Source organism: Mobula birostris, chromosome 27 (assembly GCF_030028105.1).
Source record: "Mobula birostris isolate sMobBir1 chromosome 27, sMobBir1.hap1, whole genome shotgun sequence".
Classification (NCBI taxonomy): Eukaryota; Metazoa; Chordata; class Chondrichthyes; order Myliobatiformes; family Myliobatidae; genus Mobula; species Mobula birostris.
Genome location: NC_092396.1, coordinates 1,558,878 through 1,564,877, shown reverse-complemented (window position 1 = coordinate 1,564,877; position 6,000 = coordinate 1,558,878). Strand labels below are relative to the sequence as shown.

At 45.7% G+C, this 6,000-nt stretch overlaps 1 protein-coding gene across 6 annotated transcripts in view; it reads left to right on the top strand.

The window, feature by feature from the left end:
• The first annotated feature begins 1,201 nt into the window (after positions 1–1,201).
• Positions 1,202–6,000, top strand: part of mib2 (MIB E3 ubiquitin protein ligase 2) — a 227,000-nt gene continuing 222,201 nt past the window's right edge. For all 6 annotated transcript variants that reach the window (XM_072245423.1, XM_072245417.1, XM_072245419.1 and 3 more), the window contains exon 1: positions 1,202–1,352. The gene's annotated coding sequence lies outside the window, so the exon portion shown is untranslated. The remainder of the gene's footprint in view (positions 1,353–6,000) is intronic.

The window sequence follows — 6,000 nt, the reverse complement described above, 5'->3', positions numbered from 1 at the left end:
CATATACATTGAACATATAGTGAAATATATTGTCTGCATTAACAACCAACACAACGCAAGGATGTGCTGGGGGCAGCCTGCAAGAATCGTCACACATTCCAGCACAAACATTACATGCCCACAATGATCAGTAGAACAACACAAGTAACAACAAGAACAACAGCAAAACAAGTGTTGTTCCTCCCTCCCCAACACACACACACACACATCCCCAGCTCCAGTACAGGCCGCCTCCAAACTCATAGATATCGGGCCTCAGACATTCAAGTTCTAGTCCATTAGTCCTTCGACATTAGATCAGCTTGTCATCTGCAGTAATGGGTTAACAAAAACAAAAATGTGGCACCCTATACCATTTTAAACAGTCTAAATGGTAATGTTTCAAATACTTTGTTTAGTAAATTATTCCAAGTGCTTTGACTAGAGTGCTTTTAAAGAATTGTTTGCCCTAAACTTACGTAGTGGGAATAATAGTTGACTTGTCCTATACTGATACATTATTTGATACATATAGTATTATCACATACCTTAGATACATTCATCTTTGGCTGTTTACATTTAGACCGTTATCCTTAACTTTGCACATATTACATACTATCAGGAATTAAAGCAGAAAAGCTAGAAGCACTCAGCAAGAAAGTGGAGATGTTCTGTTCCATAGTCCAGAGTGACCCTGAGCTTTAATTCCCTGTCCCACTCCCACTCTGATCTCTTGGTCTCTTACAATACTCCAATGATGTTCACGTAAGCTCAACGAACAGCTTTCTCTTGCTACGTTGAGGCATTTGGGGCTAAAACTGAGGGTAACTATTTGACCCTAATCACAAGAGAATCTGCAGATGCTGGAAATCCAGAACAATACACACACAATGCTGGATAAACTCTGCATGGCAGGCAGTATCTATGGAGGGAAAGGAGGGAAAGAAGAGCCGACGTTTCGGGTGGAGAACCTTCATCAGAACCCTAGTGCTAATTTCAGGCAATTACTCTATCTTTTTGGTCTTTACGAACCAGCTGTCAGTTTGTTTTCTATCTGGTGTCTCTGAGATGTAATATTACCTCTAATGGCTCGAACTACTACAGATCCTACGTCCTTTCCACCTTGCTTCTCCCTACAAAACTGTTTAACAAATTCATTATTTGTAAAATGAATCACCGAGTAGAATTAATGAAACAAGGGGTGGGACTGGTTCCGTTTTCCGGCTGGGAGGGAGGACGAGGCGCCGGGGGATCTCTTACGGTGACGCGCTGCTGAAACCGCTCTATGCGGGTCAGCGGGCGCTCCGTGCGGTTAATGCTCCCCCCCGAGAGCCGCCGCGCCGGAACGTTGTGCGGAGGCGCCGGGATGGCGGGTGAGTGACGGCGGCCCCTCCCGCGGGCTCGGCCGGCGCCTGGGGCCTGGGGCCTGAGCGGGCGGAGGCAGGGGAGAAGGCTGCGGCGGGGAGGCAAGAGAGGGGAAGGGCAGCGGTAGTGCAGGGATGGTGGTGTGGGTAGCGGGTTGGGAGTTACCGTATGGAGGGTAAAGGGCAGTGCCGGGGTTGGCTGAAGACGGGCGTATGGGGGAAGGGAGGTAAGGGTGAGGGGGGTGTGGGTTGGGGTAGAGGGAGCTCCAGGGGTGGGGTACTGGTGAGGCTGGGTCCACTGTTTAGGGCGGGGTAATTGGAGAAGTGGTGGGCGAGATCGGTGCAGGGAGTGAGGCATTTCTGAGAAGAGTGCTGGCATTGGGGAGGTGTGGGGCTCTCAGTGATGGAAGGAGGGTGAGTGGATGGGGTGGGAGACTTTGTGTATTGCTCCTGAGTTGTGAGAGTCGGCGGGGAGCTGCTCATTCCTGCCACCCCTCACGGGACATGATTATTGCCACTAAAATACCCACTTCCACTTTCCCCTAAATCCTACAGCACTAGGTAATAGTTAAAAAAACATTAAAAACTCTTTTTTTACCTATGGATTTCACTTGTGAATTATTTTGTTTTGAATTCATTGTTTTGGGGCACAATGTGGAATAAGTGTTAAAATCGTGGGCAAACGTCAATCCTGAAACCTTGGGCTCTCCCTGCTGCACCTTCTGCACGACCCAGTTACATGAACCTTGTTCTGATCAAGTCCTTCGTTACTGAAGAATGATGGCGTGGATAGTCTGAGGCTTTTGTTTGGTGTTGTCTTCCTGGGGTTTTGTGGTTTGTCTGTAGAGCTGCTGGAGTTTGATAGACAAGGATGTATCATAATGTGAATCAGTGAAAAGGGTACTTTGAGATGTAATTACCAGTATCTGGTTATTGTCTACTGCGGGATGAGGAGGAGGGCAATTTGTTAGCAACGTTTTAAAAATAATTTAAATCTTCAGTACAATAACGCTGTTACAAATACTAAAGAAAGTGTTCATTTATTTTGAGATTATTGTAACAGGCCCTTAGCAACATAGAAAATCTACAGCACAATACAGGCCCTTCGGCCCGCAAAGTTGTGCCGAACATGCCCCTACCTTAGAAATTACTAGGCTTACCTATAGCCCTCTATTTTACTAAGCTCCAAGTACCTATCCAAAAGTCTCTTAAAGGACCCTATCGTATCCGCCTCCACCACTGTTGCCGGAAGCCCATTCCATGCACTTACCACTCTCTGAGTAAAAAACTTACCCCTGACATCTCCTCTGTACCTACTCCTCAGTACCTTAAACCTGTGTCCTTTTGTGACAACCATTTCAGCCCTGGGAAAATGCCTCTGACTATCCACATGAACAATACCTCTCATCATCTTATACACCTCTATCAGGTCACCTCTCATCCTCCATCGCTCCAAGGAGAAAAGGCCGAGTTCACTCAACCTATTCTCATAAGGCATGCTCCCCAATCCAGGCAACATCCTTGTAAATCTCCTCTGCACCCTTTCTATGGCTTCCACATCCTTCCTGTAGTGAGGCGACCAGAACTGAGCACAGTGCTCTAATTGGGGTCTGGCCAGGGCCCTATATAGCTGCAATATTACCTCTCAGCTCCTAAATTCAATTCCACGTTTGATGAAGGCCAATACACCGTATGCCTTCTTAACCACAGAGTCAACCTGCGCAGCAGCTTTGAGTGTCCTATCGTACCCCAAGATCCCTCTGATCCTCCACACTGCCAAGAGTTTTACCATTAATACTATTTTCTGCCATCATATTTGACCTACCAAAATGAACCACTTAACATTTATCTGGGTTGAACTCCATCTGCCACTTCCCAGCCCAGTTTTGCATCCTATCAATGTCCTGCTGTAACCTCTGACAGCTCTCCACACTATCCACAACACCTCCAACCTTTGTGTCATCAGCAAACTTACTAACCCATCCCTCCACTTCCTCATCCAGGTCATTTATAAAAATCACGAAGAGTAAGGGTCCCAGAACAGATCCCTGAGGCACTCCACTGGTGACCGACCTCCATGCAGAATACGACCCATCTACAAATACTCTTTGCCTTCTGTGGGCAAGCCAGTTCTGGATCCACAAAGCAATGTCCCCTTGGATCCCATGCCTCCTTACTTTCTCAATAAGCCTTGCATGGGGTACCTTATCAAATGCCTTGCTGAAATCCATGTACACTACATCTACTGCTCTACCTTCATCAATGTGTTTAGTCACATCCTCAAAAAATTCAATCAGGCTCATAAGGCACGACCTGCCCTTGACAAAGCTATGCTGACTATTCCTAATCATATTATACCTCTCCAAATGTTCATAAATCCTGCCTCTCAGGATCTTCTCCATCAACTTACCAACCACTGAAGTAAGACTCACTGGTCTATAATTTCCTGGGCTATCTTTATTCCCTTTCTTGAATAAAGAAACAACATCCACAACCCTCCAATCCTACAGAACCTCTCCCGTCCCCATTGATGATGCAAAGATCATCGCCAGAGGCTCAGCAATCTCCTCCCTCACTTCCCACAGTAGCCTAGGGTACATCTTATCCAGTCCCGGCAACTTATCCAACTTGATGCTTTCCAAAAGTTCCAGCACATCCTCTTTCTTAATATCTACATGTTCAAGCTTTTCAGTCTGCTGCAAGTCATCACTACAATCACCAGCATCCTTTTCCATAGTGAATGCTGGTATTCATTAAGTACCTCCGCTATTTCCTCCGATTCCATACACACTTTCCCACTGTCACACTTGATAGGTCCTATTCTTTCATGTCTTATCCTCATGCTCTTCACCTACTTGTAGAATGCCTTGGGGTTTTCCTTAATCCTGCGCGCCAAGGCCTTCTCTTGGCCCCTTCTGGCTCTCCTAATTTCCTTCTTAAGCTCCTTCCTATTAGCCTTATAATCTTCTAGATCTCTAACATTACCTAGCTCTCTGAACCTTTTGTAAGCTTTTCTTTTCTTCTTGATTAGATTTATTACAGCCTTTGTACACCACGGTTCCTGTACCCTACCATAACTTCCCTGTCTCATTGGAACATACCTATGCAGAACTCCATGCAAATATCCCCTGAACATTTGCTACATTTCTTCCGTACTTTTCCCTGAGAATATCTGTTTCCAATTTAAGCTTCCAATTTCCTGCCTGATAGCCTCATAATTCCTCTTACTCCAATTAAACGCTTTTCTAACTTGTCTGTTTCTATCTCTCTCCAATGGTATTGTAAAGGAGATAGAATTATGATCACTATCTCCAAAATGCTCTCCCACTGAGGGATCTGACACCTGACCAGGTTCATTTCCCAATACCAGATCAAGTACAGCCTCTCCTCTTGTAGGCTTATCTATGTATTGTGTCAAGAAACCTTCTTGAACTCACGTAACAAACTCCATCCCATCTAAACCCCTTGCTCAAGGGAGATGCCAATTGATATTTGGGAAATTAAAATCTCCCAGCATGACAATTCTGTTATTATTACACCTTTCCGGGATCTGTTTCCCCTTCTGCTGCTCGATATCCCTGTTACTATTGGACAGCCTATAAAAAACACCCAGTAAAGTTATTGACCCCTTCCTGTTCCTAACCTCTGCCCACAGAGACTCCGTAGACAATGCCTCCGTGATGTCCACCTTTTCTGCAGCTGTGACACTATCTCTGATCAACAGTGCCACTCCCCCACCTCTTTTGCCTCCCTCCCTGTCCTTTCTGAAACACCTAAAACCCGGCACTTGAAGTAACCATTCCTGTCCCTGAGCCATCCAAGTCTCTGTAATGGCCACCACATCATATCTCCAAGTACTGATCCATGCTCTAAGCTCATCTGCTTTGTTCACAACACTCCTTTCGTTAAAATAGACACATCTCAAACCTTCGGTCCGAGCGCGTCCCTTCTCTATCACTTGCCTATCATCCCTCTCGCACTGTCTACAAGCTTTCTCTATTTGTGAGCTAAACTCCTCTTCCCCAGTCTCTTCAGTTTGGTTCCCACCCCCCAGCAATTCTAGTTTAAACTCTCCCTAGTCGCCTTAACAAACCTCCCCGTCAGGATAGTCATAGTCATACTTTATTGATCCCGGGCGAAATTGGTTTTCGTTACAGTTGCACCATAAATAATAAATAGTAATAGAACCATAAATAGTTAAATGGTAATATGTATATTATGCCAGTAAGTCATGAAATAAGTCCAGGACCAGCCTATTGGCTCAGGGTGTCTGACCCTCCAAGGGAGGAGTTGTAGGATATTGGTCCCCCTGGGATTCAAGTGCAACTCGTCCTTTTTGTACAGGTCACTCCTGCCCCAAAAGAGGTCCCAATGATCAAGAAATCTGAATCCCTGCCCCCTGCTCCAATCCCTCAGCCATGCATTTATCCTCCACCTCATTCTAGTCCTATTCTCACTGTCACGTGGCACAGGCAGTAATCCCGAGATTACTACCTTTGCAATCCTGCTTCTCAACTTCCTTCCTAACTCCCCGTAGTCTTTTTTCAGGACCTCTTCCCTTTTCCTACCTATGTCATTGGTATCAATATGTACCACAACCTCTGGCTGTTCTCCCTCCCACTGCAGGATATCGTGGATGCGATCTGAAACATCCCGG